Here is a 10,399-nt window from a genome sequence, read left to right on the forward strand (position 1 = left end):
CCGAAGGTTTTATTCCATTTGGACTCCGTTTGATATTCCTTTTCTTTGAAACCCTAAAATAGGCAAGAAAATAGCAATTCTGGGTTGGGCCTCCGGTTAATAGGTTAGTCCCAAAAATAATATAAAATTAGATAATAAATCCCAATAATGTCCAAAACAGTAGATAATATAGCATGGAGCAATAAAAAATTATAGATACGTTGGAGACGTATCAAGCATCCCCAAGATTAATTCCTGCTCGTCCTCGAGTAGGTAAATGATAAAAACAGAATTTTTGATGCGCAGTGCTACTTGGCATAATTTTAGTGTAATTCTTCTTAATTGTGGTATGAATATTCAGTTCCGAAAGATTCAAGATAAAAGTTCATATTGACTTAAAAATTATAATACTTCAAGCATACTAACTAAGCAATTATGTCCTCTCAAAATAACATGGCCAAAGAAAGTTCATCCCTACAAAATCATATAGTTTAGTCATACTCCATTTTCGTCACACAAGAATGCTCTCATCATGCACAACCCCAATGACAAGCCAAGCAATTGTTTCATACTTTAGTAATCTCAAACCTATAAACTTTCTTGCAATATATGAGCGCGAGCCATGGATATAGCACTATGGGTGGAATAGAATACGATGATGGGGGTTATGTTGAGAAGACAAAAAAGGAGAAAGTCTCACATCAACGAGGCTAATCAATGGGCTATGGAGATGCCCATCGATTGATGTTAATGCAAGGAGTAGGGATTGCCATGCAACGGATGCACTAGAGCTATAAATGTATGAAAGCTCAACAAAAGAAACTAAGTGGGTGTGCATCCAACTTGCTTTCTCACGAAGACCTTGGGCACTTGAGGAGGCCCATTGTTGGAATATACAAGCCAAGTTCTATAATGAAAAATTCCCACTAGTATATGAAAGTGACAAAACAAAAGACTCTCTATCATGAAGATTATGATGCTACTTTGAAGCACAAGTGTGGAAAAAGGATAGTAGCATTGTCCCTTCTTTGTTTTTTTATTTGGCCTTTCTTATTTATATTTGGCCTTATCCTTTTTTAGGAGAATGCTCTATGAATGATGGTCATCACACTTCTATTTACTTACAACTCAAGAATTACAACAAGATATGACTCTATATGAATGCCTCCGGCGGTGTACCGGGATATGCAATGAACCAAGAGTGACATGTATGAAAGAATTATGAACGGTGGCTTTGCCACAAATACTTTGTCAACTACATGATCATGCTAAGCAATATGACAAATGATGAATGTGTCATGATAAATGGAATGGTGGAAAGTTGCATGGCAATATATCTCGGAAATGGCTATGGAAATGCCATAATAGGTAGGTATGGTGGCTGTTTTGAGGAAGATATAAGGAGGTTTATGTGTGAAAGAGCGTATCATATCACGGGGTTTGGATGCACCGGCGAAGTTTGCACCAACTCTCAATGTGAGAAAGGGCAATGCACGGTACCGAAGAGGTTAGCAATGATGGAAGGGTGAGAGTGCGTATAATCCATGGACTCAACATTAGTCATAAAGAACTCACATACTTATTGCAAAAATCTACAAGTCATCAAAAATCAAGCACTGCGCGCATGCTCCTAGGGGGATAGATTGGTAGGAAAAGACCATCGCTCGTCCCCGACCGCCACTCATAAGGAAGACAATCAAATAACACCTTATGTTTCAAATTTGTTACATAACGTTTACCATACGTGCATGCTATGGGACTTGCAAACTTCAACACAAGAATTTCTCAAATTCACAACTACTCAACTAGCACGACTTTGATATTATTACCTCCATATCTCAAAACAATCATCAAGCATCAAACTTCTCTTAGTATTCAAAACACTCATAAGAAAAAAATTATTAATCTTGAAGACCTAGCATATTAGGATTATTTAAGAAAATTACCATGCTATTTAAGACTCTCAAAATAATCTAAGTGAAGCATGAGAGATCAATATTTTCTATAAAACAAATCCACCACCGTGCTCTAAAATATAGAAGTGAAGTACTAGAGCAAAACTATATAACTCAAATGATATAAGCGAAGCACATAGAGTATTCTAACAAATTACAAACCATGTATGGCTCTCTAAAAAGGTGTGTACAGCAAGGATGATTGTGGTAAACTAAAAATCAAAGACTCAAATCATACAAGATGCTCCAAGCAAAACACATATCATGTGGTGACTAAAAATATCGCTCCAAGTAAAGTTACCGATAGAAGTAGACGAAAAGAGGGGATGCCTTCCGGGGCATCCCCAAGCTTTGGCTTTTAGGTGTCATTGGATTATCTTGGGGTGCCATGGGTATCCCCAAGATTAGTCTCTTTCCACTCCTTGTTCTATAATCCATCAAATCTTTACCCAAAACATGAAAACTTCACAACACAAAACTTAAAGTAGAAAATCTCGTGAGCTCCGTTAGCGAAAGAAAACAAAAGACCACTTCATGGTACTGTAATGAACTCATTCTTTATTTATATTGGTGTTAAACTTACTATATTCCAACTTTTCTATGGTTTATGAACTTTTTTACTAGCCATAGATTCATCAAAATAAGCAAACAACACACGAAAAGTAGAATCTGCCACAAACAGAACAGTCTGCAGTCATCTGTAGCTAGCGCAAGATCTGGAACCCCAAAAATTGTAAAATAAATTTCTTGACGTGAGAATTTATCTATTAATCATCTTCAAGAAGAATTAACTAAATAGAACCTTCCAAATAAAAATTGCAGCAGTTCTCGTGAGCGCTAAAGTTTCTATTTTTTACAGCAAGATATCAAGACTTTCCCCAAGTCTTCCCAATGGTTCTACTTGGCTCAAACACTAATTAAACACAAAAAACACAACCTAAAAAGAGTCTAAATAAATTATTTATTACTAAACAGGAGCAAACATCAAGGACTAAAAATAAAATTGGGTTGCCTCCCAACAAGCGCTATCGTTTAACGCCCCTAGCTAGTCCTAAAAAGCAAGGATAGATTTAGGTATGGACATCTTTGGTAGGCAATCCATAGGTGGCTCTCATAATAGGTTCATAAGGTAATTTATTTTTCTTTCTAGGGAAGTGTTCCATGCCTTTCCTTAACGAAAATTGGAATCTATTATTTCCTTCCTTCATATCAATAATTGCACCAATCGTTCTAAGGAAAGGTCTACCAAGAATAATAGGACATGAAGGATTGCAATCTATGTCAAGAACAATAAAATCTACGGGTACATAATTTCTATTTGCAACAATAAGAACATCATTAATTCTTCCCATAGGTTTCTTAATAGTATAATCCGCAAGATGCAAGTTTAGAGAGCAATCCTCAAAACCACGGAAACCTAACAAATCGCACAAAGTCTTTGGAATCGTGGAAACACTAGCATACAAATCACACAAGGCATAGAACTCATGATCTTTAATTTTAATTTTTATTGTAGGTTCTCACTCATCATAAAGTTTTCTAGGGATAGAAACTTCCAACTCAAGTTTTTCTTCATAAGATTGCATCAAGGCATCAACGATAAGTTTAGTAAAAGCTTTATTTTGACTATAAGCATGAGGAGAATTTAGCACGGATTGTAACAAGGAAATGCAATCAATCAAAGAGAAATTTTCATAATTAAATTCCTTGAAATCCAAAATAATGGGTTTAGCAACATCTAGGGTTTTAATTTCTTCGATCCCACTTTCATCAATTTTAGCATCAAGATCTAAAAACTTCGAATTCTTGGAACGCCTTCTAGGTAAAGGTGGATCATATTCATTCCCATCATTATTAAGATTCATATTGAAAAACAAAGATTTAATAGGGGACACATCAATAACTTTTAGATCTTCATCTTTATTTTCATAGGAGCTAGAAGAACACGCTCTTATGAAGGCATCTTTCTTAGCATGCATCCTAGCGGTTCTTTCTTTGCAATCATCAATGGAAATTCTCATGGCTTTGAGAGACTCATTGATATCATGATTAAGTGGAATAGATCTAAGTTTCAAAGAATCAACATCAAGAGAAATTCTATCAATGTTCCTAGCCAACTCATCAATCTTAAGTAATTTTTCTTCAATCAAAGCATTGAAATTCTTTTGCGAAGTAATAAATTCTTTAATATTGGATTAAAAAACGGAGGGCATCTTATTATAATTTCCATAAGAATTGTTGTAGGAATTACCATAATTATTAGAGGGATTACTAGGATAAGGCCTAGGATTAAAATTTCCTCTATACGCGTTGTTACCAAAATTGTTCCTACCAACAAAATTCACATCCATAAATTCATTATTATTCTCAATCAAAGTAGACAAGGGCATATCATTAGGATCAGAAGAAACACTTTTACTAGAAAATTATTTCATAAGTTCATCCATCTTCCTACTCAAAACATTAATTTGTTCTATCGCATGCACCTTTTTATTAGTAGATCTTTCAGTATGCCATTGAGAATAATTAACCATAATATTATCTAGGAGTTTAGTAGCTTCTCCTAAAGTGATTTCCATAGAAGTGCCTCCCGCGGACGAATCTAAAAGATTTCTAGAAGAAAAATTCAATCTGGCATAAAATTTTTGTATAATCATCCACAAATTCAAACCATGAGTAGGGCAATTACGTATGATTAACTCCATCCTCTCCCAAGCTTGTGCAACATGTTCATGATCAAGTTGCTTAAAATTCGTAATATCGTTTCTAAGGGAGGTGATCTTAGCGGGAGGAAAATACTTAGAGATAAAAGCATCTTTGCACTTATTCCATGAATCAATACTATTTTTAGGCAAAGACGAGAACCAAGCTTTAGCATGATCTCTAAGTGAAAAAGGAAATAGCTTCAATTTAACAATATCGTTATCCACATCTTTCTTCTTTTGCATATCACACAAATCAATGAAGCTATTTAGATGGGTAGCGGCATCTTCACTAGGAAGGCCGGAAAACGGATCTTTCATGACAAGATTCAGCAAGGCAACATTAATTTCACAAGATTCAGCATCGGTAAGAGGAGCAATCGGAGTGTTAATAAAATCATTGTTGTTCGTATTGGTAAAGTCACACAATTTAGTGTTATATTGAGCCATCGTGACAAGCAAGCAATGCAACACACAAGCAAACAAAAAGCAAGCAGGCAAAAAGAGGCAAACGGGAAAAGAGAGGGAGGATAGAGAGAGATAGAGGGCGAATAAAATGGCAAGGGTGAAGTGGGGGAGAGGAAAACGAGAGGCAAATGGAAAATAATGTAATGTGGGAGATAAGGATTATGATGGGTACTTGGTATATGGACTTTTGCGTAGACTCCCCGGCAACGGCGCTAGAAATCCTTCTTGCTACCTCTTGAGCATTGCATTGGTTTTCCCCGAAGAGGAAGGGATGATGCAGCAAAGTACCGTAAGTATTTCCCTCAGTTTTTGAGAACCAAGGTATGAATCCAGTAGGAGGCTACGTGCGAGTCCCTCGTACCTGCACAAAACAAATAAATCCTCGCAACCAACGCGATAAGGGGTTGTCAATCCCTACACGGCCACTTACGAGAGTGACATCTGATAGATATGAGAAGATAATATTTTTGGTATTTTCATGATAAAGATGCAAAGTAAAATAAAAGCAAAGGAAATAACTAAGTATTGGAAGATTAATATGATGAAGATAGACCCGGGGGCCATAGGTTTCACTAGTGGCTTCTCTCAAGAGCATAAGTATTTTACGGTGGGTAAACGAATTACTGTTGAGCAATTGACAGAATTGAGCATAGTTATGAGAATATCTAGGTATGATCATGTATATAGGCATCATGTCCGAGACAAGTAGACCGACTCCTGCCTGCATCTACTACTATCACTCCACTCATCGACCGCTATCCAGCATGCATCTAGAGTATTAAGTTCATGAAAACAGAGTAACGCCTTAAGCAAGATGACATGATGTAGAGGGATAAACTCATGCAATATGATGAAAACCCCATCTTGTTATCCTCGATGGCAACAATACAATACGTGCCTTGCTGCCCCTACTGTCATGGGGAAGGACACCGCAAGATTGAAGCCAAAGCTAAGCACTTCTCCCATTGCAAGAAAGATCGATCTAGTAGGCCAAACCAAACTGATAATTCGAAGAGACTTGCAAAGATAACCAATTATACATAAAAGAAGTCAGAGAATATTCAAATGTTGTTCATAGATAGACTTGATCATAAACCCACAATTCATCGGTCTCAACAAACACACCACAAAAATAAGATTACATCGAATAGATCTCCACAAGAGAGGGGGAGAACATTGTATTGAGATCCACAAAGAGAGAAGAAGCCATCTAGCTAATAATTATGGACCCGTAGGTCTAAGGTGAACTACTCACACTTCATCGGAGGGGCTATGGTGATGATGGAGAAGCCCTCCGTGATGGATACCCCCTCCAGTGGAGCTCTGGAATAGGCCCCAAGATGGGATCTCGTGGATACAGAAAGTTGCGGCGGTGGAATTAGGGTTTTGGCTCCATATCTGATCATTTGGGGGTACATAGGTATATATAGGAGGAAGGAGTACATTGGTGGAGCAACAAGGGGCCCACGAGGGTGGAGGGCGCGCCTGGGGGGGGGGGGTAGGCGCGCCCCCTTACCTCGTGGCCTCCTCCTTTGTTTGTTGACGCAGGGTCCAAGTCTCCTGGATCATGTTCGGTGAGAAAATCACGTTCCCGAAGGTTTCATTCCGTTTGGACTCCGTTTGATATTCCTTTTCTTTGAAACCGTAAAATAGGCAAAAAAACATCAATTCTGGGCTGGGCCTCCGCTTAATAGGTTAGTCCCAAAAATAATATAAATGTGGATAATAAACCCCAATAATGTCCAAAACAGTAGATAATATAGCATGGAGCAATCAAAAATTATAGATACGTTGGAGACGTATCACCTACTACCATGATCCTGGTGGGTCCCTACTGTCATCCAAACCATGTACAATCATCTCCTTATTCCTCTTAGTTGTTGACCATGTTGACAATAGCGAGGGGTGGTGCCGCGATTAGCGAACCAAGGCGGAAGACGATGGTGAGGCCTGGATGGGAACGAACAGGAGTCGGGGAAGATGCACAGTGTTTTAGGGTGGGATGTGGACGCGATGCATGCGCGGCAGCACAACCAACCGTGGGAGGCGGGTGCAGGCGGTCACGCCGGCGCTGGTTTGGCTTTGGCGGCTGGAGGAAGAAGAGATTGAATAAACATGACACACGTTGAATGTCAATCCAACGGTCAAGGTTGGCACATCGTTTGTTGACTAAGCCGGCACCACGTAGCATACTTTTTTATAGGAAGAAAACAAAAATTGGGCTTGTTCGCCAGATAACATTGCCGAAACTGCCACCATTTGGTCTTGTGTTGTAACTAAAGCTGCCAGGAAAATGTGTTCGTTTGTCCTCCTCCTCCAGGGAATGTTTGCCACATAAATGACTAGCACCCTTGGTTTTGAAAAAGAGGTCTTGGGTTCGAGTCCCAAGAACCCTAAATTTTCTCCTCCCATCCTCGCAAAAAAAAGAAAATCAAAGACTTGAGAAGGCGTACCGAACAAGCTAGTGTACCAGTAAAGAGACGTTGCTGAGTTTTAGAAAAAAGAGAGACGTGCTCCTGTAGTTGGTTCAAATCCAAACCTAGACTATGAGTATATATAGTGCTATGCAACTCTGCAAGTAATGAAACTGACATATCCAACATTCGCTTCTCCTCTTCTCTACTTACTCTGCCTAGCATCAGAAGCTCTGGCCGCAATTACCATGTCCGATGGAGGCTCATCCACCTGCTCTTCAGTAGGCAACAACCAGATATGCACCAAGTCGCCACCCATACCATCGCTTGTGGGTCTCATCACACCCTCGCCGGCACACTCACCACAGCCGGTTGCTCATCGCAACCCGCTGCCGTTGGTGTGGTGCCACTGCTGCAAATCACATAGAGTCATCCGTGGCATCTCAACTACAATCCTCAACCCTAGCCGAGTCTTCTACAAATGCTCGAATCATGGTGTAATAATATGTTTAAGTGTTGTTCGCCTGCTTTCAGTTTCTTATTTTTTTAATAGTTTGGTTGATGATCTTCCAATTTGATTCATGCAAAAAAGGGAGGATTTGTGTGATCTATATTTTTGGGAAGTTGCTGATGAGGGGGAACGGAACTACCCTGATTATTTGGTTAGCCGAGGAATCCCAATACCAACAGGTTGGGGTGTTGGACAAGTAACTGAAGGAACAACAGAAGAGGAAGATGCAGAGGAGAAGGTTAAAGACGCAGTTCCACTAATCATGGCCAAGTAACAGCTGTTGAACGACCTTGACAGCAATGAGGAGATGAAAGAGCTTGTGAAGATAACAGGCAAAATCGTTGTGCTCTATAGAATGATTGTCTCTTTATTTGCAGTGTATGTAACACTCGTGATGTATTCAGTGGCTATGACATGAGCACTTTGCTAAAACTAGTAATGAATGAAACCTGTTTAGCAGGCTGGGCATAGTGTTGTGAACATCTAATGATTTATGTTCACCGAAATCGGGGGGTGAGGGAGTCCTGGACTAAGGGGTCCTCGGGCGTCCGGCCTGTTAGCCATGGGACAGACTGATGGGCTGTGAAGATACGAAGACCGTAGACTGCACCCGTGTCCGGATGAGACTTTCCTTGGCTTCGAAAGCAAGCTTGGCGGCCAACTATGTAGATTCCTTTCTCTGTAACCGACCTTGTGTAACCGTAGATCCCTATCGTGTCTATATAAACCATAGGGCTAGGTCTGTAGATAGGTCGAATCCTCATAATCATAGCCAGACTAGACTTTTAGGGTTTAGTCATTACGATCTCATGGTAGAGCAACTCTTGTAATACTCATATTCATCAAGATCAATCAAGCAGGATGTAGGGTATTACCTCCGTAGAGAGGGCCCGAACCTGGGTGAACATCGTGTCCCATGTCTCCTGTTACCATCGACCTTAGACGCACAGTTCGGGACCCCCTACCCGAGATCCGCCGGTTTTGACACCGACATTGGTGCTTTCATTGAGAGTTCCACTGTGATGTCAATGACAGGATCGATGTCTCGCCTTGTTCTCGAGGATAATATCACCACCGGAGGAACGCTGGCTCCAGGCCAAACCCTCTGGCTGGGCGGCTTTACCATGACCGCACATTCGGTCGTTAAGCCGATGATGACCTCTCGGGTCATCGAAAACCCCCTTCGTGTCGACTCCAAACACTCCAAGTAGATGGATCCAGTGGAGCTTTCGTCCTTAAACGAGCTCCTAGATTGCATCGCCGCCCTGGGGGTTCCTACAGACTACGATCGAATTGGGCTCAAACCCGATCAGAGAGAAATGAATTCTCCACCAATCACCCACCAGATAGCGGTAGTCGAGGAGCGAGTCGACAAATCTTCCTCCATACTAAGGACAGACTATGTCCGGATCTCCAGTCTTGAAGAGCCAGACACCTACCTACGAGGAGATGCATCCTGCCATTCGAAAATAGAATCGGATGACGGGCCTAAGAAATCAGTGGATATCCCGGAGCCCGATCTGTTAAGTTCGGAAGACCTTCAGACTCCGGATCCAAAACTGGGTCAGGGTTGAGATTTAAATCCACCCACCCACCAGAATACAAGCGCTCTCATGAGCATACAACAACAGTCTCAAGAAACGGTCCACTACTTCTGGGCCAATTCCTTCTTGTCAAAAACAAGATTAAAGATTGCCGTGACGAGGAAGCGATCTTAGTGTTCTGCAACAATTGCAGGGACGAAGGAATCCTCAACGCCATCAACCGCCGTCGCATCCTACACTTCACTGAGTTTGCAACTATCGTACAGAAGTACATCGCAATGGAAAGCGCTTGGAAAACTCAAGCAGCCCATTGGGAATCACCTCTCCCCCTCAACCCCTCATTCAGTCGAAAAGGGCGCACCCTTGCAACACGCCCGGTTCAATAGTAAATAAATATAAGTCCAGTATGGGGCACGAAACCATTCTGGAAGGATGGCTTGATGGGCCATGCAAAATACACACAACACCGGGTAACATACCAACACATAGGCTTAGAGCATGTTGGATACCCCGGCAAGTGGCCAAGAGTGGCGAGGATATCCTCACCAAGAATAACCCCGAACAACACCCCCAAAGGACAATGACCCCAAAGTACTGATGGTCTTTGAGACATTCGCCTCAAACAATAGGCGCAAAAGAGCACTACGCGGACTCGCCGAAGTCTGTCAAATAGCAGCAATTAACCCTTGGAACGACACGGCTATAACTTTGAATGTCGGTGACGAACCAAAATACAGGACCGTCTAAGCACCAGCCACCTTGGTCCTCAGTCCAATCGTGGACGGCTTTCGGCTCACCAAGGTCCTCATGGACGGCGGGAGCGGAC

This window comes from Triticum dicoccoides, chromosome 5A (genome assembly GCF_002162155.2).
Source record: "Triticum dicoccoides isolate Atlit2015 ecotype Zavitan chromosome 5A, WEW_v2.0, whole genome shotgun sequence".
NCBI lineage: Eukaryota > Viridiplantae > Streptophyta > Magnoliopsida > Poales > Poaceae > Triticum > Triticum dicoccoides.